Here is a 23,685-nt window from a genome sequence, read left to right on the forward strand (position 1 = left end):
TGAATCTGGGAGGCGGAGCTAGCAGTGACCTGAGATCTGGCCACTGCACCCCAGTCTGGGTGATAGAGCCAGACTCCGTCTAAAAAAAAAAAAAAAATCATATTACAAAAGAGAACATTGAAATATTTTCACCATTACTTGGGCTTAGACTGAGAAAGGACATGTCAAAGCCCAAACTTTTCTGAAAATCATCGCGAGAACTCCAGAATAATACTAAACAGTACTTTTCTTTCCTCTCAACTCAAAGTATATAACAGAATAATAAACACTTTCTCTGTAATTTCTTTTCAGCCCGAGAACTTAGCTTTGAAAGAAGAGAAAGAGGCCAGGAGCCATAGCTCATGTCTGTAATCCCAGCAATTTGAGAGGCCAAGACGGGCAGATTGCTTGAGCTCAGGAGTTGGAGACCAGCTTGGGCAACATGGAGAAACCCTGTCTCTACACAAAGTACAAAAATTAGCCCGGTATGATGGTGTGCGCCTGTATTCCGAGCTACTCTGGAGGTTGAGGTGGGAGGATCACTTGAGCCTGAGAAGTTGAGGTTGTAGTGAGCCGAGACCGTGTCACTGAACTCCTGTACTCCAGTCTGGATGACAAAGTGAAATCCTGTCAAAAAAAAAAAAAAAAAAAAAAAAAAAAAAAAAAAAAGAGAAAGAAAGAAAAAGAGAGAGAGAGAGAGAGAGAAAGAAAGAAAAGAGAGAGAAATAACTTAATGAGCTACAGTCTGACCACACAATCAAGATTAGAGTTACTATTCTGCCTCTAGACACCTTCTACATTTCTATGGAAGAAAAAGAATCTCCCTCCAGTCAGAAGGCACTGAGTGCTTTCATGCAGTTTTTAATTTCTAACATGGGTATGCAACCTTCTACTTGTTTAAAAAGGCATTGGGAGCAACTAAAGAAATTGTCTCATTCAGTTTAAAATGAAACTAATGTATGTTTATTGCAAGTTTGAACCAGCATTGAGTGACTATTTAGCAAAGAAACATAAGCACAATTTTCATATAAATTTAATTCTTTATATTTGATTACAAAATAACTTTTAGGCATATATAGAGTTATGAAAAAGTTTATGTAACCAACACGTGTGCATAACAGTTTGATAACTGATATATTGAGTCTAAACATACCACTCAGAAAATATGTTTTCCAAAGATATATTAAATTATATTTTAGGCTATACTTTTAATCGTACGTCTTTGGTTTACAGTTTTAGTAGTTTTATCATTCAACCATATCAACCCATTCCATGTGGTAATAACATCAGATAATATCCAATTAGAATCACCATTTGTATATTTTCTTTTTGAGTTATACGTTTTGAAAAGGAAAGAAATTAATCTGCAGAAAGGTAAATTAAGCTTAATACCAAATTTTATTCAAGAAAGTTTGGCTGACAGGTCAATTCTGGTTTTAAGAAGGGGAGAGAAAAAAGAAAACTTTTTCACATACTTTATAGTAACATCCTTATTAGAATTCTGTGCAGTAAAACTCTATGTTAAATCTTTCAGAAAAACTTGAATTGAGTTGAAAAAATAAGTAAGAGATTAAATTTTTTTAAAAGGAAGAAAAATTTGAATTATTTTTTAAATATTCTATTACCTTAGTAGATGGTAGAGGAAAATATACAAAAACATGGTATGATGATAAGTTGTCCAACATAAACAGATCCACAGAAAATAGATTATTCTCTATTCAAAAAATAAGAGGCAACTATTATTGGACTAATATAGCTAAAGTTTATTCATGCCAATATATTATGCAATGTAGATATAACAATTTTTTTTGCAGAGGTTCCCTGACACATGTAAATATTTTCAAGGTTTTCTCCAAGGTAAAAAGTGATTGAGAATTAGTGCTGTAATATATGTAAATGTAAACATATCACATTAAATGAAAGTGAAATAAATGAAACAACCTTCTTTCAAAAATGAAGTTGAGACTTGTAAATATGAAATTAAAGGATATACTATTTTCAAGAGTCAAGCCTAAAATGTAAAGGAATGGAAAATTAAATTTCAAAAGTTAGAAATATATATATATATATATATAAAGCATAAACTAAGTAGATGATGCTGTTGTAGTTAAATTAATATCAGATTAAAAACCATACAAACAAAATTATGATAACTAAAGACAAGATCACTACATGAAAATTTACATTTAATTCACATCTAAGTTGAGTAGTTCTAAAATTGAATGCAGCTATTAATATAACTTAATTTAATGAAAAGTTTGCCATAATTTTAAGAAAATGTGGCCAAATCTAAAAATTGAGTGGATACTTTTTAATACATATCATAGAAATGGATGAAATTGACAAAGATAATCAGAACGAATACAACAGATATTACCAGCATAATTAACAGGACAGAACTAATGTCACTCACCGAGTAGGAAATACACACAATTGAAGACTATTCAAAAAACATTCAAGAAAACTGATAATGTAATAGTTCATAAAGCTAGCAGCATCAAATGACAAGGAATTTTTATGACATGTAGAATAAATTATCTGACAACAATATATATTTACTCTCATTCTATATTCCAAAAAATCTACAATTCAATTCCCAGTTCAGGTGGAATTCCACAGTTCCATTTCATTTCCAAGAGAAAACAGTGCATATTTACCAAATGTCTAAACAATGATGTTCATAGAGGATTAATACCTCAGAGCCAAAGAGCTGGAAATAATCTAATATTCATCAACAATAACATCAATCAATAAATTGTGCTACCTTCATACAATGTGATACTGTACAGCTATGAGATTGAACTACTGCTACATGAAACAACATGGATGAATCTCACCAGTGAGATAATAAATGAAAAAAGTTAGATAGTTAATGAGTGTATACTGATGTGGGGAGAGATTTGGGCATGAGATCAACTGGAAAGAGACTTTAAGGAAACTTATGGAACACTGTAAATCATTTATCTATTGATCTGAGTGGTAGTTACATGGATTAAAATAGTGGTATGTAGATAAATTTAAATTTGTGTCTATCCAGTTGAGCACCTTAGGAATATTACACTGTAATACAAATAAACTCAACTAAAGAAGAAATCATAATAAAATTTAGAAAATATTGAGAATTGAATCAAATAAAAATACTAGGTAAAAATGCATAGAATGCAGAAAAGCTCAGAATTAGTGAGCTAAGCAACAACATTAAGAATTTAGAGGCTGGGTGCGGTGGCTCATGCTTGTAATCCCAACACTTTGGGAGGCCAAGATGGGCAGATCATGAGGTCAGGAGTTCGAGACCGGCCTGGCCAACACAGTGAAACCCCGTCTCTACTAAAAATACAAAAATTAGCTGGGCATGGTGGTTGGTGCCTGTAATCCCAGCTACTCGGGAGGCTGAGGCAGGAGAATCACTTGAATCCAGAAGGCGGTGGTTGCAGTGAGCTGAGATTCTGCCACTGCACTCCAGCTTGGGCGACAGAGCTAGACTCCATCTCAAAAAAAAAAAAAAAAAAAAAAAAATTAGAATAACTCAAAGTAGAATGTGATTAAGATAAGAGCAAATAACATAATAGAACACTATATTGATCATAATACAAAACTATAATATATTAATCATAATAGAATAAATTCACCAAAATATAACCAAAAAGAAATACAAAACTGAATAGTTCTATAATCATTTAAACAGTGCAACTGGTTATTGGAAATTTTTCTAGATATAAGTATCAGTCCCAGAAAGTTTCTTAGAGAACTTCTTTCAAACCTCGAAGGAAATAAAAATTATAATTTCACATAAATTCTCCCAGGAAAGGGAAGAGAAGGGACAATTTTCAATTCATGTCATTGGACAAACAGAATGGTAATATTAGACAAAGACAGGAAAGGAAAAATATTGATCAATCACTTTTATGAGTATAGATGCAATACCATAAACAAATTAACAAGCTAATTCATCAATGCATTAAAAACAATGCATTTCAATCAAATTGAGTTCATAAAAGGAATTCCAGGTTGGTTTAACATCAATGAAAAAACATTAATTTACTACATAAAATCATTAAAGTAGGAAAGAATATTATCATCTCAAAATATACAGAAAATTTATTCAGCAGATGTCACTATGTATAATGACTTTTTAAAAGTGCTTGGATAACTAAGGCAAGAAGAATGTCTTTAAGTTGATAAAGGGTTTCTATAAAATATCTATACGAAACACCATCTTTATAGATCTTTTGTTTTCTATCAGATAGTGACAGTGGCATTTTAAATTCTCCCATTATGACAATTGATTTATCTAGTTCTACTAGTTAAAAATTTTATCAAGTTTGATTTTATATATCCTAAGAGTATGTAAATAAGTCCATGAAAATTGAGAATTAAAATTTTTATCATTTTGAAATATCCCTTTTTAAAAAATTGAGACTGTCAGCTTCATTTTGGATAATATTTGCTTGTTCTTCTTTTTTAACCTTTCTTTAATTTCTGTAAAATTCTGTATCTTAGTTTGTGCGGTAATTTGTATGAAATTGGGTTTGATTTTACTTTAAACCAATATGATGATATGTGTATTTTATTTGGAGTTTCAAAATTTATTTACTGTTAATATAATCATTATTGTGTCTAGCTTATATTTAACATCCTGTCAATGTTTGATTTTTGTTTCATATATTTGCCTGTTTTCTGCTACTTTATCAGCTTTTTCTGTAATAACCAGTATTGTTACTATTAGTAGCATTATTATTCAGTATTTCTTCTCTATTAGTGTTTTAATTAGACTTACTATAGTTTTAGGGCTTATCTTCACTATTACATTATTCATCTTGACATTAAAATCTAACGCAATTAGTACTCTAACTTTTTCCTAGAAAATGCAAGCATATAATAATCATTTGACTGAATTAAGTCTCCTACTCTTTGTGATATTATTGCCACACATTTTATTTCATTACATATTATAAACTTCAGAAGACATGTTGATGCAGTCAATTAAGTGTATTTATATTTACTTTTACCTTTGCTTCTCATTTATTTCTCGATTCCTATGTTCCATTGTGGAATCTTTTTATTTCTGCCTGAGAAAATCCTTTAGTGTTTCTATTAGGATGCAGTTAGGGAATAGAAAATATATTAGTAATTAAAGCAGGAAAAATTCAATAGACATATTTGTTAACTATGGAAAGGGGTAAAAAAGAATACTGAATGATTTTAAAGTCACAAATGCAGGAAACAACTACCACTTTTAGAGCTAAGAGAGTGTGAATCAGGAAGGAACTAAGAACTTAGAAGAGGTCCCCTGCTAATAGAGATTCAGGTATTTTTGGCAAGGGCAAGAACATGCAGACTGCTGGTGGTAAAGAAACATGCTGAAGTAAGTCCATGTGGTAGGGGAAAATCTTTCCAGAGACCATGGCCATAGGTGTTGTACAGAAGTAACCTGCTAGATGATGAGGAAACATCCCAAATGTTGACCGCAGCTTGTCCATCTGAACCACTGGTGTGAGTGCCCCCAGGCTTGCCACATGCTTCTGGATTGGCTGTCACGTTGAAAAGCAGCACACAAGATACAAGAAGAAAGCTCTTGTCTACTTGTCTCATTTCACAGTGTCCTTCCAGGGATGTCTTCAACCAGCTAGCAAAGGAAGAATGTCTATTAGGTTCATTTCTAGTATCATAAAGAAAGGTAAAGAAGAGTGGGTGATGAGATGAGAGACACTTTTCAGAATGGGCATAATCTATCCCTTCAGCTCTTCAGCTTCCAAACACACTCTTCATGTAGTGTGAGTTTCCATACAGCAAGCAAACGACTTTATAATTCCTTCTAATAAAAAGTTGTTATCCTTTACGTAAGTGCAAAGTCCTTTTTCTCTCACCAAAATGATGAGGCCCATGGCCCTAATCGTCCATCATTTGCTGTATTAATCACTAATCAAATTCAGTCACAATCCCACTGAATATTGTTTTCTAAAGACTACATTATAAAATTATCCACCAATATGCTGCATATAAAATAAAAAGAAAAATAGGAAAGAAGAGAATATAATTAATCTAACACATATATATGTAACAAATAAGGAGAAACTATATAAAATAACTATAGTTCACATTTTAATAACTGGTCATGACTATTATTAATATTTATGACTTTTCTTTTACAAGCTTTGCCATATTCCCTTGCTCTCAGAAAAATACTGCAGCTGGCCAAGATTTTGTTAGGTGGGGTAACCCAAACTGTTATTCTGAAAGTGCTATTTTCAAAAGTCCTGCGTTTTTTGTTTGTTTAGTCTATGATTAATCTTTACTTTTGGATATGAAAGTACTAAGAGGTACCCCTAGAGACTCCCAGGGGTTCCACATGGATTCCTCTTTGCCTCCATTGTAAAACTGCAAATCTATTTCAGCTTCATAATCATTATCATTATGAATATAATAAACCAGAAGAATAACCACTTTTTGTATTTGTTAAGTTGATGACATAAGGAGCACAAAATGTCCAGGAGGCATTCTCGTGCGTCACTTCAATGGAAACATGTGTATCTGAGTAGTACCATTCTTCCTTTAGGAAACAAAATAATTCCACACTAGCAGAACTCAAAGTTCCTGATACAAGAACCAAAATTTTCACAAATAGACTATTAAGTACACTAGCGAGGAGTCTTTCCCACTTCTTCTCCTTAATTCTCAGATCCATGTATTCCAGCAATAAAGGAGACAGGAACATAAAATGGTTTCTGATTGAGTTTAGCATCATCTTCCAACTGGCACTGTTAACTGAATCCTCAGGAAGCCAATTCTATGTTTCTATTAAGCCAGTGACTTCTCAGGCATGTGCAAATACAAGTAAACGATATGAGCATAAGCCAATTGCTTCACTTCTTTCTCTATAAAATAAATTCCTTGATAAGAAGTAATTTTATGCAGCATATAATGATGGTAGGTAGGTAGTCCATGAGTCCACCGATGGCAGAGCTGGCAGAAGCATTACTGGGAGATAAAGCAAATCTGTATGGAGAATAAGTGCATACCCCAGAGAGGCAGAATCTCTGCTCCCTTTGTGAAGAAGACGTCCAATGTAATCAACTTGCCATCAGGTGCCTGACGGTACTCCTGGGGTATGGTGTCATAACTGGGTCTCAGCACTGGTTACTGCTAGAGACATTTTAGGTACTTAGCATTAGTAGTAGCATTTGTGGTAGCAAGGTCAGCTTTGGTAAGAGGAAGAACATATTTTTAAACTCATTAGTAGCCTTACTCCTGACAGTATAGACACATTGTTTATAGTTCCATTGAGCAAATACTATGCTTGCCTGAGAAAGAAGCTTACTGATATGCACAGTGAGTGTCATTGTGTCCACTTGATTATTGAAAGCCTTCTCTACAATGGATGTTCCTTAGTGTTTATTCATATGAGATATAAACATCTTCAAATCTGGGCTCATTCTGAAAGCTCTGTCCTCATACCTCTTCCCTAGATTTCCAGTTTTCCAATCTTATTCTTTCCAAGTCTCTGACCTTTCAGCCAAACTCTTAACAACTGCCTGTGAATCAGAGCATATTTGTATTTCTGGCCAAATAGAGTGGCCAATGAAAGTAAAATTAAATTAAATTGAATTAAATTAAATTAAAAAATAAAACAAAACAAAACAAAATAAAACAAATAAAATAAAATGAAATAAAATAGTGCTGTTCAAAATTCTGTCCACTGGAAGGATTTTCCTTTATGACTCTGCTTCAGAATCACCCCTGGGGAGGGTTGTAATTTCTCAGCCATCTGCTTCTGGATGGATCATTATATCATGTAGATCCATCTTTTAACCAGGCTCAAATTTTAATTTCTCATTCAATTAACTGTAAAGAACATGAAGGCTTAGGCAATGGTGAAAGGAGACGACAGCGTAGTAGGAGTCAGCATTAAGAAAGTATGATCTGCCTGCTCAATTTACTTGTACCTTTCCTACATGACTGAGCCTAGTCTCTTATATGTAAATATTTTTAGTTGATAATATATTCCTTCTGTGCATGAACAACTTTTTGGCTGTGGGTCAGATAATACCCAGTTAGTGATAGGTATCTCAGGCTGAATGGTCATCTGATACTACCATGGTTAGGACCTCAGTCTCTTCTAAGAGCCAGTAGCAGACATGATGCTGTTTCTCCATTTTACATCTCTATAATTTTCATTTCTTTTTTCATATGTTCTCATTCTTTCTTGAAATGTTTCAGCTAGTTCTCTGTATTTTAAAACATTTTAAACATGATCATTTAAATTTTGGTGCCTATTGCTCAGCTTTGGACATTTAGAATTTGAGGACCATGAATTATCAAAGTATATATGTTTAAGGGCTATTAGATATATATCACTAGTTTTGTAAATAGACATGAATAGGAGATAAAGATTATTGAGTTATTAATGCAGAGACAGTAATTGAGGCCACTGGAAGGAATTAGATCTCCAGGAAAAAGTATATGGAATAGGAAAAGAGAACATAGGATATATTTTTTAGAAATACCCACATTTAATGTTTGGGGAGAAAAGGCATTAAGAGGAAGAAAAAAGTTATCAGGAGAACATTTCACCAAAAGTTAGGAAATATAATATTTTTTGAAGGAAGAAATATTCATTCAATAATGTTAGATTGGGAAAGAAGTCCCAGAATTGTTTAATAACTTTTGGTGACAGTCTCTGTAGTCTAGCAGTTATAAAGTTTGGGTTTTGAAGCCTACTGACTGGACACAAATACTGACTCTACCGCTAATAATTGTATTATCTAGTTAAGCTGTATGTATTTCAGAGTCAGTTCTTATGGAATATTAAATTAAAACATGTAACTAGTTAGAACGATGCCTGGCACATGGGAAACCATAACATGTTGTTATTATCATCATCACTTTTGTTATTATTCATTTTATCTTGGCAAAAGTGACACATTATAGTGATAATGGGCAGCAGATTGAAGAATAAATGAAACATTGGTGGAAACACAGAGTAGGTTGTATTCTTCCTGAACTATTAACATATTTAACTGAGAATGGTAGGAGATGAAGTGGTGATGGAGTTAAAAGAAGATATTTCTTAATTTTGTATCAGCTTGAGAATTTTTACTTTCTGAAGGGAAATAATTGGCAGAGGAAAGGTTGAAAATAGAGAAGAAAGAACAATCTATAGCAATAAAAATTCCTGAGAACATAGAAAAATACCACAATGCAATAGGTAAAGGGATTTGTTGAGGTATAAGGAGGGAAGCTTCTTTATTGAGGCTACAGATGTGCAAGAAGGTTAGATAGTATGCAGATAGATTATTAATGGCAAATTGGTATTATTAAACATCATTTTATACCTTTTATTCTACTGATCAGTGTATATTTAATTTCTTCTTAAATTATTTATTTATTTAATAGATTATCTGTTGGTTCTTCATGTCATTATTTAGCAAATGTTTCCTGAGTACTTAGTATTTGCCCAAGATAATGTTAGCAAATGAGAGTATAAAAATATGGAGAGGCCGGGCGCGGTGGCTCAAGCCTGTAATCCCAGCACTTTGGGAGGCCGAGGCGGGCGGATCACGAGGTCAGGAGATCGAGACCATCTGGCTAACACGGTGAAACCCCGTCTCTACTAAAAAATACAAAAAACTAGCCGGGCGAGGTGGCGGGCGCCTGTAGTCCCAGCTACTCGGGAGGCTGAGGCAGGAGAATGGCGTGAACCCGGGAGGCGGAGCTTGCAGTGAGCCGAGATCGCGCCACTGCACTCCAGCCTGGGTGACAGAGCAAGACTCCGTCTCAAAAAAAAAAAAAAAAAAAAAAAAAAAAAAAATCTGGAGAATTATAGTCTGTGAATTAATAGAGAGGCCAAACAGGCTGGAAAGAAGCATATAAAGAGTAAAATCTGAAATATGTCAAGAGCGTGAGAGATAAATACAGAGTGTTGTAGAAGCCTACAATGGATTGAGTGCGTTGGTGAGTGGTTTGAGGCGCAGGAATGGAAAGCAAAGCTCCTTTTCTTGGTTTATAAGCCAAGGAAATGCAAAATGCTTTTAAGTTTGGCAACTGACTCTGATTTTCCAACAGTATTTTGTGAAACTTTGGGTTAATTTTGGATCTCCACAAGTTGCTGCAGAGGCAAGTAGAAAATTATATAGCAGAACACAGCCCTCTGACCCATTCAGTTCAAGTCTACGTGGATCTTTTTCATAAATGGGGTCCTATGTAAGATTTTGGTGTAATAGACATTTCTGCTATTTAAATAAAAGCACATTTAACACTTTTGCCTTAACTATTTTTTGAAAAGGAAAATCTGATGGAGAACCATTAGTTAGTAGACGCCACAGATAAATTTTTAAAGATATTTGATGATTGTTTCTGGTTTCAAATAATGCATATAATTATTTCTTATGCCACAGGCAATAAAAGCTTATCTTTCTTTACAAAGAATCTATAAATTTTAGGAAAACTGATACATAGAGAAGAAGATATGCTCTTTAATATGCTTAGAATTTTGATAATGTTGTCTATTTAAAATAAATTATACATGCATATGAAAAAATTGAGGAAATACAATTCCTGAAACATTTTTATCACATGAAATGTTGAGTTTTAGCATTCTTTCTGAAAACGTTTCTGAGCAAAGAATGCAAAATACAGCTGGGAAATTATTATACTGAAATGTTGATTGCATGTTTTTAAAAGAGACAAAATAAAGTAAATGTGCTAACCAGGAAATAGTGCTAGCAACAATCCCAAGAAGAAAGAACGTGATATGCAGAAAAAAGTAATAATTAGGAATGTGAGTCATTATAATGTTAAAATTGAAAATTGAATCATATTAAAGTTATTAAAGTCAAAAGTTATGGTTCCTTAGTAGCATTATCCAAGTCATATTACCCATATGTACTATTTTCTCTTCCTGTTTGGTTTATTTTGCCTCTGGTCTTCAGCCATTAACTCAAAATGAATTAAAATTATATTGTTCTGTTTTTCAAAGATTGTTTTTTCACTTCTTCATTAAAAAAATGAGATTATAAAAATGTCTGTCAGACCATTCACCTTTCAGTTTCTTGACTTAAGTGTGTTTAAGAACTATATTTTGAAGACTAGTTTGTTTCATAGTTACTTCAGTTTTTTACTTATAATTATAATGTGCAAAATTTCAGGAATGGCAGGTAAGAGAAATAAGTGACTAAAATAAGACGGATTTGATCACCCTTTCCACATTAAGAAAGACATTGAAATTGCTTCATTTGGGCACGTAAACAGACAAAAAAGCAAACAGGGAAACAACTTTTTTTCATTGACCTCCCTGGACTCCTTTCTGTTTTGGCACAAAACATTTTTTTCTTCTTTAATGTTTTTCAGGAGAAGAATCATTATAATCTTAATAGTTCAGTAAATACTTGTTTACTTCCTCAGTTGCTAGACTCTCATGAGGAGAAAAAGTGATTTTGACAACGCTTAGGAATAAAATAACCCAATCCTACTTAAGTGTCTCTGCGGTGCTTTATGGGCAGGCAAATGGTCAGTTACACACAATGCCATAGCTATCTTCTGACATAAGCTTTCCATAATTCGCCCTTGCTCTGTGTCTCTTCTTTTTTTAAAATTTTTATTTATGTATTTATTTTTGTTTTTTGAGACGGAGACTCTCTCTGTCACCCAGACTGGAGTGCAGTGGTGCGATCTCGGCTCACCGAAAGCTCCGCCTCCTGGGTTCACACCATTCTCCTGCCTCAGCCTCCTGAGTAGCTGGGACTAAAGGCATCCGCCACCACGCCTGGCTAATTTTTTGTATTTTTAGTAGAGATGGGGTGTCATCGTGTTAGCCAGGATGGTCTCAATCTCCAGACCTTGTGATTCGCCCACCTCGGCCTCTCAAAGTGCTGGGATTACAGGCCTGAGCCACCGCGCCGGGCCTTGCTGTGTGTTTCATCCAGCATCACTGGCAGGGGCTCACAATAGCGCATCTGCTTTTCCTCCATTTTATGCATAGCTTACCATCTTTCAATATGCTGAAGCAACAGGAGGAGAGAAAAAAGAGTATTGATGGAATATAGGAAAAAGAAGGAGGAACCAGCAGAAAGAAAAAGGGAAAGGTACCACCGACCATTCTTTTAGGGTCCCTGGTTCCTTTAATTTTTCTTTTTGTTTCTCAGTGATCTGACATCAAAGACCCAGGCTAGATGTAGGTCTGGCTAAGTTTATCTGATGACGTGATCAGTTCCAGCATCCTTTAAGTTTTGTGGGATAAAAAGTAAATAAAAAGATTTGAATCAATCAGATACTTGCTGAAATTAACCAGTCAATTTATTTAAATGGTTCATTGAGCAGTCCAGAGCTTGCCAGACCTGGCTGGTTATTTTCTTAACAGAAAGACATAGACATAGTCTCTGCCGAATCTGCTTCAGGATCAAGTTTAATGAGTCAAGCAAGACGATTCATTGAGCATTCATGAGTGCTATGACAAGGAGCTACAGATTTTAGGAAATACGATTGTTCGGTAAATTAGACATAGCCACACTCCTCAATCATCATTCCAAAAGAGGATATTAGACAACTGCATATAAATAATTATGAAGAACACTCCAAGGAAGAAATTATAATAGATGAGAAATTTAGTTGAAATGTTAGTGATCTTACAATCAATTTACAGTTAAATTCAAGAATTCCTCTTAAACTAGTCTACATCATTAATCCTCAAGTGTGTGCGTATTTGCAAATCATAAATTTGTTAAGATATTTCTAAATCTAAACATTAAGAGAAACAAGGGGGGAATAAAACATTGTGGATATGAAAGATATCCTACCATTGATAAAATTTTTGATCTTGTGACATGAACAACGCCCACAATACAAAATATACAAGAAACTTTTATTAACCAATAAAATGGCAACTGGGTGATGTCAGAAAAAGATAAATCGATATAGAAATATTTATGGATTGGCCGGGCGTGGTGGCTCAAGCCTGTAATCCCAGCACTTTGGGAGGCCGAGACGGGCGGATCACTAGGTCAGGAGATCGAGACCATCCTGGCGAACACGGTGAAACCCCGTCTCTACTAAAAAATACAAAAAACTACCCGGGCGAGGCGGCAGGCCCCTGTAGTCCCAGCTACTCGGGAGGCTGAGGCAGGAGAATGGCGTAAACCCGGGGGGGCGGAGCTTGCAGTGAGCTGAGATCCGGCCACTGCACTCCAGCCCGGGCGACAGAGCCAGACTCTGTCTCAAAAAAAAAAAAAAAAAAAAAAAAAAAAAAGAAATATTTATGGATTGATAACTCAAAAATTCTCAGGTGGAAAAATTCTACTATAATACTTTGTTCTTGGAAATGTGGCCATTCAATTAATTAATCACTAGAAGAATTGCCTTTTGCAAGTTATTACCAAGTGATTCATTTTTGCTTCACTTGCCTGCAGACCAGGAGCGTATTACATTCTTGGGTATTCAGTTTTTCTTATATTGAAAGTTTCCTCTCTTTCGATTCTACTTTAAGGTCTCAGTTCTATTCCTAATAATAACACGGTTGTGACTACCTCTGTATGTTTACTCATATACCATATTGTATCTAATCTATAGCATACCATATAACCAATGTTTTTATGAGGAGTGGAGTCACATCGAGTGATGCTTTAGAAAGGTATATAGATTTTTTGGTTGTAAAAGTGTGTTGGGAGCAACCACACACATTTCATTGGGGGATAGCTGGGGTACCAGAGGTCCTGCAGTACATATGCATATAACATGAAGAAAAACTTTTTAGCCCCTACAAGACCTTTTGAACTCTTTTGAACTCTTGTCAGTTATTCATGCAAAGTCGAGTGAGGAGGCTCTGCATTATTTGAACCAAGAACGAAATTGTCTTTTACTTATAAACAAAATAATTTGTCTGGTTTTAATTTAAATTTTCCAGAAAACAACTATAAAGTAAATTTTTAAAAGAGCATAATTTGTTGTTTGAAATTTTACCAAAATAAAATTGCATCATCAATAAGAATGTCACTTTAGTGTTTGAGGGAATAATTCCAAACTGTACTTTTCTGTATTTGTAGTTATTCAGATCATATTTATTTTATATATCACTATGATCTTCTGACCACTCAACTGTACCTCATATACTTTTATGCTTTTTAAATCTGTAAATGTATCAAGAGATTTTAAAAATGGAAAATGCAGATGGAAACCTGCATTTTATTTCTATTCTCCTAGTTGGGAATGTTTCCTTATAATAGTTCCTAAAAATAACCACCATGGTTTTAATCATTTACAAAATAAGATAATGATAATTTTAAATACCCCCTGAAGATATTGACTTAATAATGTCTGCAAGACTTAGATTTAAAGCAATGCAAAGAAAGATTCAAATGAAGGAAGTATGGGCATGGTGGTTCTACATTTTTTTCAGTGGAACATCATTCATTAAATATTTAATTTCATTAACGTTAAGAATTTATGAGAATTAGATACTAGTTATGAAATGTGAATCAGATATCATAGTTTTCAATTTGGGGCTTACCATCAACCCATTAAGATCATTGATCCTTTTCAATTCACAGTAAAAAGAACTGTATCTGACTTAAATTAGCTTTCCCTTTTCTTTGAAAAATAACGAAAACAAGAGTGTAGTGTTCAAATAAAATTGACACCATAAAAATCTCATAAGGTTTGTCCGGAAACATTTTTAGCCACTTTCAACAGTATTCAACTGCCCCTCTTACAGGTCCTTTTATATAATAATCAATATATGCATACAGAATTGGTACCAATTCTCTTATTTCAAGCTAGCAAGAAAAGCAGATCAATAAATCATGAACTTTCTTTGCTTCTTCTTTCAATTTTAATAAAACAATTTTTCCAACCACCGTTTCTAAGTTCAGAATGTTCTGAGATTGAGACAGCCCCCAGAGTTCATGTATTTATTTCCAAGTACTAAAAAAAAATTATAACTGGTATTCTTGAACTCCCTCCTAACATGAGGAAATAATGCATTTATTTCATTAACAAACATTATAATTAGCAGGTGAAATAAAATATTTGCGTCATTTCTTCTTTCAAAGAGACTTTGATAGTAATAGAAATTTGATTAGCTGCAGCCTGTAATCTAGAAAAGTTAGTTGAATTTAATAACCACAGTTAATTACTATAGTTCACAAACCTGGTTTATAAATATGGGAAATTATTCCCTGATATGGAGAGCACTACAAATAAATATGTTGTAGCTCACTTTCAATAAATGCTTAATCATATTAAGAAAGGCATTTCATTTATCTGAGACTCATTTTCTCTAAACTTCTAAGATAGTATTTGATTAAATGGTCTCTAAATTTATTTCCCCTTTAATAATCTGTTACAGTCTCTGTTTAGACTGAAATTCAGCTTAGATTATAGGACAATTAGGTTGCTTCTTAATCAGTGGATCAAAACTTCCAGATTAAATACATTGGATATTGTTGTGTCTTTTGGAGGAAGACATACAAAGAATAATTATCAAAAAGGCAAGAGACACCCAACTTTAACAGATGGTAAACATAGTACATATGAAAAACAGAAGTCTATGTGACCTCTTCATTAAAACTGTAATTGAAAAGTATAACATGCATAATCAATGATACATTTCTAAGTATGGTGATATGGTTTCACGGTGTGTCTTCACCCAAATCTCATGTCGAATTGCAATCCTCAATGTTGGAGGAGGAGGCCTAGTGGGAGGTGCTTAGATCATGGGAGCAGACATTCCCTTGGCTGTTCTCATGACAGTGAGTGAGTTCTCACAAGATCTGGTGTTTAGAAGTGTGTAGCACTTCCCTCTTTACTCTCTCTTCCTCCTGCTCCAGCCATGTAAGACGTGCAGGCTTCCCCTTTGCCTTGTGACATGATTGTGAGTTTCCTGAGGCCTCCCCAGCCATCCTTCTTGTACAGCCTGTGGAACTGTGAGCCAATTAAACCTCTTTTCTTTATAAATTACCCAGTCTCAAATAGTTCTTTACAGCAGTGTGAGAATGGACTAATACATATAGTAAAAGAAGACCTAGAAAAGAAAAACTGCTTTAAAAAGGCCTAGAGATTTTAGAAGACCACAAGAGCAATACCTATAAACAATGTGATGTGTTTAAAAGAGCAAACAAAGATCTTGGGTACAATTGTGAAAATACAGTATCTTGGTTTATGAAAACAATAGAGCCTGTATTCTCTCTGCTAAGGAGATCATTTCTAAAAATGTTTATTTTAGGGTGTCGGAGCTATAAAGGAACTTAGAAAAACTGAAATAGTGGGTAGTCAATGTTATGAGAAATGTAGACATGTTGATGAATTTTAGCTCAACGTCATACCAAAGTTTTATTTTTTTAATATTTTCTTGTAATTAAATATATTACCTTGTGCAGTTAATAATCTTCAATATGAGATACAATAACACTCTGTTAGTAATGCTGAGAAAAAAAAAGTTCTCATGTAAACAAAAAGGTGAATTAGAGGGCCAATGAAATTCTTCAAAATGTGATCTGTAGAAGTCGAGGCTAAAGACGAATATGTACAGAATCTGGATAATGAAAGTAAAATTGTTCCCTATTTGAGCCTTGTGTACTATAAAACATCCATTTCTTATCCATGATCCTGGCCACTTGGGAACACGGCTGAAGTTAGAAAACAATACTTTCACTGGACTCGTAGTATAAGTGGCCTGATTTATCACCTCCCCACTGTTTGCACCATAGAACATATTAGCTGAAGTGAGAATGAGTATAGTTCTTTTATTCATTTGTTAAGAATATCATTCTATTCATGTTCTGGTGTAGGAAATTAATATCATTAGAGAAGAAAAAAAAGGTTCTATTATTTTCCAATTGTAGGCATCATCCTAGTATTTCCCTGACTCAAAGTAATGTAGCAATTTCAATAACCTACTGGCTAGTATTGAGAAGATTTTACTTACGACTCATGGAAATATTTTATTTCCATTTGCAATTGGAATTCTAGAGTATATTTATCTCCCTGTGTTTCTGTTTGACTACTTTCCTTGTGTAAAAGTATCTAAATTATTTGTTTAAGTTCCCCACTGTCAGAAAGGGTTAGTAAATGAATATGTGACCTATATATAGGAAGTAGTCCCTTATGGTTTAATTCCTCTTACAATCACTGACTTAATAAAACAAATCCTTGCAGGAAATGTGATGCTGACCTACCTTTCAAAATAATGTATTAAAAAACAACCCTGATTGTCTTTGTGTGGCAATAATATGTTGATAAAAATCTGCTTGTATAAAAAAATGCAAGCCAAATTTGTGTGCCTGTATGTATTTGTTTTATGGAAATGGCCCATATTTATTTTTATTTTTCTGATTTTAGATTTCTTGCTAACTTCACATTAAACAAATAAATTAGTTAAGTGCGAAGTAATATTGTTAGAGGAACTGTTTCAAGAATGTTTGTGAAATTGCATTTTAATACCCATTAGACATGGTTCTTCTTCTCTCTAATCCTGTCTCCAACATTGAAAATGCAATTCTGCAGCATTAAACAAAAAGGGATATTTGAAATAAAGCTTGATTTTCAATCACTGAGCTAAACCTATTTCAAATAAACACCAGAATTCAATTAAATAGGAGTAAACTCTTCAGCTTGACCCACTACCATTTCAATGCTTCGTATTCTGAAAGTTTTAATGGCGAACACAAGAATCTGATTTGAGGAATCCAAATGATCTGGCTGACCAGAAAATGATAAGAGATAGGGAGAATGATTGGTCTTTGGGAGATAAAAGTTTTTGAGAAACAAATTAGTAGAGAAACGCTTCCGAAACGCTGATGCTGACAAATGTGAAGCAGGTTCCCGGTGCGCTGATGGCCAATTTGTCTGAGTCCAGTGAAACAGAACACTCACATGCAGCACAAGTTACAGGAAGCAGATTGATCACTTACAGATAGGCAATGAGGGACAACAGAAACCTAGGATGCACCACAAGCCAGTCTCCCAAAGCTCAGGAAAGCTACCCGGGGTTGGATCAAGTCTCTGCTGTGCATGCCCAATTACACCACAGTGGAGGGAGCCTCAGTGGCAGCCTACTCCAAGTTATACACCTCAGGGTCACACTAACCACTGGACTAAATTGTTGAAGGCCACCCTGTTCTGGGAAGACAAGGGAGCTGCAACAGAGCCTATAGTATTCCAGCCACTTCCTCCTTACCTCAGGATTTTACATTCCCAGAACATTCTAGTTATTCTTGAAACCTACAAGCAAAACTGGGAACTGGGTTGGTCCAAGGTCACCCAAAGAACAGTCCTGTAACAAGGAAACAATCATTCTTGAGAAAGAAGAATGGCCCCAAAATGGCTTCAGGAAAACCCATGGGTTTTTTTTTATCAATTTTGTTGGAATATACCCAGAGGCAGGTGGCATAACACCATTGCAATCCGAAGGCAAATCATATATGAATATATGCCCAGTTGTCTCCAGGAAGTAAGGAATTTACCCTGTCTACACCCATGGTTTTACAGGCTGTCCATATATTATATGGAGGGAACAGGGAGAAGATCCTCAGTAATCAGTAATTGTAAACATTCATGCTTGTTGGAATGGTCTTCCCATGGCCTAGTACTTTCTGCTGCAAAAGAGCACCCTCACTATGATGGACAAATTGCTAGTCAAATTGAGAAATTTTGAATAAAGTCAGAGAGACTTTGTAAAAAAAAAAAAAAAAAAATCCTAGTGGCACAGAAGCTCCGTAGAGAAGACATATTCTATATAAAACACAGAATTAAGATTTACCCAGTATAGTATGCCTACAATTAGATAAGTTGGAATTTCCTTGGGAAGTGGTTTTTGGCAAATGTTGAAGAGAAAATCAGCACCTATTTATAGAAACCAGAATTTTAAAAAAAAATCCTTGGAGTGGGGTGGTCTTTCTCAAACTTGAAGAGACAACCAAGCCAGATTTGATTAGACAATTTAAAAGTTTAACCATGTGCTCAGCTCTCTGCACGAACACCCCAAAGAAAGTAAATTCTCTGGGAGAGGCAACTGTGTAATTTTTAAAGTTTAGGCTAAATATGATGTAGTACTAAAACTACAGATTTTTTGAGAAGTTTAGATGGCTATCTAAAAAGTATTTTAAAGTAGGTTTGAAAAAAATTCAGGATTAAGAATGGACATCTCTATGAGAAGGGTTAAGAGGAGCATTGAGAACATTGCCCTGCAAGGTTATCCAAGGCATGATCAATGTCTTAGTGAGCAGCCACATGCTTACAAGACTTTGGTAGTGAGGATCTGCATATTAAATTACTAGACACCTACCAGAAAGTAGGAGAAACATCCAAGACATGCATATTGATTCTGGAAACGCTGAAATAGCAAGCTGAAGAGAGAACGGGAATATCACTAGGAACACCACATCAGAATTCACCAGAGAAAATGCCAACAGAAGCAGTCTTTTACTTGATATAGTGAGAAAAGTGTGAGCTTCCAGTGACAGCAGTACCAGGCACAACTCCTGTGGAGAGCACACAGAAGATAGGAGCAAGTCTTTAGGCCATCCACTTCTCCTCTTCCAATGGATGATTAAACAGTGATGGGAGTTGGGTGGGGTAAAAAATGCTATGGGAAATATTATCCTACTTTGGGAGGTGAAGGATAATCAGATAATGATTTTCAAAACGGAAGGGAGACAGAGACAAGGAGAAAATAAGGCAAAGAGAATTACCTAGAATTTTTACTCTTATGTATAGCTTAGTTTTATGACCTGGCTGGTTGTGATTCCCATATATTAATAAGTGGGTTCAGTCAGTACCTAAAGGGCCAGGGCCACAGTGATAACTTTTAACGTGAAAATTATTTGATTTAACCTCAGAATTAATGTTACAGAAATTCTCAAAGATTATATCAAGGTACATTGTTCAGTGTCATAGTACACCTACTACTAGACATGAATCTTTCAGGGACATATGTCTGGTGTGTAAACTAACATTAACTAACATTCTTTCTCTGTTTGCTAGTTGCTCTGAGATTACTACAGCAGCCCCTGACTTATCTATGTGGACAATAGTCACAGAATTTAAGCATTATGGTCCTGTTGCCTTGTGATAATGAAAAAGCATCTAACTCTACATTACTAGATGTCAATTTTGCTACTAAACTTGGATTTTCACAATCACACTTCCACCTTCAACACACTTGGACAAGAAAGTTTCTATTGAAGCCTGGAGAAATGCCACCTACAGACAAGATCCTTAGATTTCAGAGATTAAAGATATAAGCAGGGACTCCCTATCACCAAGTGGAGCAGCGAACAAGTTGAAATTACATGCCCCTTCTGAATGAAGAATGTAGCCCGTGCATTCATTAGCTCAGTGCTACTTGTGGTCAGAGTAAACTCCAAAATACCAGTGGTTTACAACAGATAAAATTCTTTTCTTATTCTTACGAAGTTGAAAAGGTAGTTATGTGCTTGAGCTGATTCACATTAGATCACAAAAATTGACTAGTTAATTTTCAGTAATTGTGTGAGCCAATTGTTAGTCACAGTCATTATTTTAAAATAAACACATAATTAAATAAATTATATTAAAAACAAATCTGATTAATAATCAAAATCCATCACATCCTATTAATGCTAGTACTATCTCTGCTGTAGAGGTTATTAACTTCTATTGTATTTGTATAATAGAAATTTTATGAAATGGTGTGATATGCACATCTCTTTCTAACTCTGTATTCAGTGCTGAGACCTTAGCATGAAGATGGTCCAATTTAAAAGTCATCAAAGGCAACCTACTTGCTAAATATTTTGTCACATAACATAGGTCTCCATCTTTCCATCCTCCAACATCAACTTCTTTGTAATCTGCACCTCAGTGAGTAGGTCAATATTATCATTTTTAGGTTTTGGCTGGCAATATCACATTCTAACTCATTTCCATATTAGTTAGGATAACATCTACAGCAACTCCAAGACATCAGTGAATTAATACATTTGTACTTTATTTCTGGCTCACATAAATCCACAAATGAATGTTGCTATTCTCCTTTAAATGACTCTTTTCATCCTGAGGCTCAATCTTTGACACCTGATTTCCAAATTTCCCCAGGGGTCCATCCTTTCTAGCCAGAATGGAAAAAAAAAAAAAAAAAAAAAAACTAAAAAACAAAGAGGATTGTGTGGGAAGGATCTATGGGCCAGACCTGAGGGTGGCACATGCCATCTTTCTCTTGTATAGAACTCAGTCTCAGGCCACATGGATGTTGGGAAGTAGAGACATCTGTGTGCATAGGTAGAAAATAACATAGTTCTAGTGAAGAGCCAGCAAGCCTGTGCATACCCTCAGATGTGTAAACTCACAGTCACATTTGGTAACTTTCTTACCTATCAACCAATATCTTATCTGATACTACCCAAGTCAACTGAAATAGTCACAACATCAGTTAATACCATCATCATCTGGTATTTAGGAAATTGAGCTCAGAGAGGTGAAGTGACTTGCAACAGTCAAAATGGGACTGACAGAAGCCATGGTTGAAGCTGTGCTCATAAATATATTTGGTTGAAGTATGTACTCTGCCTCAGCTTACTTCCCTTCTTCCTTACCCAAACATACTCGTGTAATCTTAGCATATCCCTGGAGTTTAAGGGCTAGGCTGAAACAATGGCCATTCTGTGCCATCTCTGGTTAAATTTCTCCAAGCTGGCTCAGGATTCCCAAAAACCTTTCTTTCAGCAGCTAAAGCTCTCAAGACGTAAGATAGTATGGGGAGAAATCAGTAGGGATAAAAGAAATTATTTAGTTTCATCTTAAATGTTTATAACATACTGCATCATTAAACTTTTACATGAATTTGTTTGGGATAGTTTTACTAATGGTAAAAATGATATCTTTACATTGAGCTAAATTTGCCTCCATTTAATGCCTATGCATTATTTCATAACTGAACTCCAGGGAAGAAAAATTTAAGTGAAATTCTTCCAAATTACAAATTTTTAAATATTTAAAAGTGACCATCTCCCCCCAGTTTTCTGTTTTACACTAAATAATTACAGGTCCTTTACCTGTCTATTTTATGGCATCAGTTCTGGAGCCTTTATCTTCCTCAATACCTTTTGAAAATATAGTACCTAGAAGGCAATTTAATTTCCCAAGTGTCCTCTGAGTATTAGACTGGGAATGCTTTCCATTATGGACTATGCATTCTTCTTTATTTCTTTTTCTCCCACTGTGGTTCCCTCTGGGAAGGCATTGCTTTTTTTCTTCATAGAATTATTATTACTATTTCAACATTGAACTTCCTTTCTCATTATGTATTTTGCCCTGAATACTGTCTCCTCCATATTGCTATTTCTATAACATCATTCACAGTAATGAGATCTATTTTTACTCATGTGGTTATTAAATCAGCTCCTGTTGTCTCTAGGTTTGTATTTTTATCATTAGTTCTGTATCCTAAATACTTCAAGTAAGCAATTCCATTTGCCCACAGTAATCAATATACATTTAATAGTCCATTGGTTTTTACCACTATCAGTTAACCATGATTTTAACTAACTAGTACTTCCTTAATTACAAAGTACTAAAAAATATTTTTTTTCCTAATCTTTGGCAACATCAATATCAGCATATTTGATTATGAATAACAATATATTCAAAGATAAAGATGACTTCCTGATTTAATGCTTGATTCAATTTCCTCTCTAGACCCAGGAGGGAGTTATTTAAGACATCCCAATTAGGAATGATTTGAATTAATTGGAGCAACATAATGTACACACTGCATTGCATTCCCAATTAAGTTAGAAAGAGATGGAAGATATTCTGCTGACAGCATGTCTTTATTGGGCTAATAGTCATTATTTACGTATCATCAATTCTTTATCTAATGTCAAGTATTTTGTTTCTTCAGAACACAAATATGCATTATTAAGAAAAAACAATACCAACGAATTATAGATTTAGTGAATAGGAATAAGATTGGAAAAAGCAGCATAAATTGACAAATCCTCAAGTACCCAAATCTTTACTTCCGTCTGCACATATAAATTAGATGTCAACACTATGTAGGATTTGGATGACTCCCTGGGGCCCATTCTGACCTCAGATAAAAGCTAAATTTATTGAGCCTTAATTGATTTCCATTTGATACTGAAGTTAAAATGTATCACGGAACATGTGGAGATTCTTACAGTGTTTAGGATATTCAGAAAACTAAATTATTCTCAGAGGGAAAAATGCTTTAATAGTGACACTTTAGAATGGTAAGTATTCTTTTAGTAATAATAATCTTTGGCTCTTAATCTTAAAATATTAGCTTCAAACTATTACACTATTTTTAAAAGATTGTTTTCATTGTGTTTAATATCACGTTTTCCAATGTAATTCTAATTTTTGTTTGATGTTTTTATGTAATAGGAACAAACATATGACTTGACTTAACAACATCAGTGCTTTAAATCCCAGATTAGCTACTTGTTCTTGTTTGACAGTGTATAGGTCAGTTTACTTGCATGATTCTCATTTTATTCATGTGGAAATTTAAGAATATACCATTTCTTTCACCAAATGTTAGTTGCTGAATAAATCCATAGATGTGTGTGAGAGTGTGTGTGTGTGTGCGTGCGTGCATACACAAGCACATGCACAGAGGTGGGGGGAGAGAGAAAAGAAGGAGAGAGATTGTTATTTTGTTTTGGATCAAAACATGTTCTCCCACGGGATGTTCTTTGCACAAAGGCAAATCCCTATATG

The 23,685-nt window shown here is 34.5% G+C and overlaps 1 long non-coding RNA gene across 1 annotated transcript in view; it reads right to left on the reverse strand.

The window, feature by feature from the left end:
• Positions 1–300: 300 nt before the first annotated feature.
• Positions 301–23,685, reverse strand: part of LOC126952641 (uncharacterized) — a 33,208-nt gene continuing 9,823 nt past the window's right edge. The window contains exons 2-4 of the long non-coding RNA XR_007724975.1: positions 5,411–5,605; positions 4,989–5,070; positions 301–606 (exon numbers count right to left, since the gene is read on the reverse strand). This is a non-coding gene — a long non-coding RNA (uncharacterized LOC126952641). The remainder of the gene's footprint in view (positions 607–4,988; positions 5,071–5,410; positions 5,606–23,685) is intronic.

This window comes from Macaca thibetana, chromosome 4 (assembly GCF_024542745.1).
Source record: "Macaca thibetana thibetana isolate TM-01 chromosome 4, ASM2454274v1, whole genome shotgun sequence".
NCBI lineage: Eukaryota > Metazoa > Chordata > Mammalia > Primates > Cercopithecidae > Macaca > Macaca thibetana.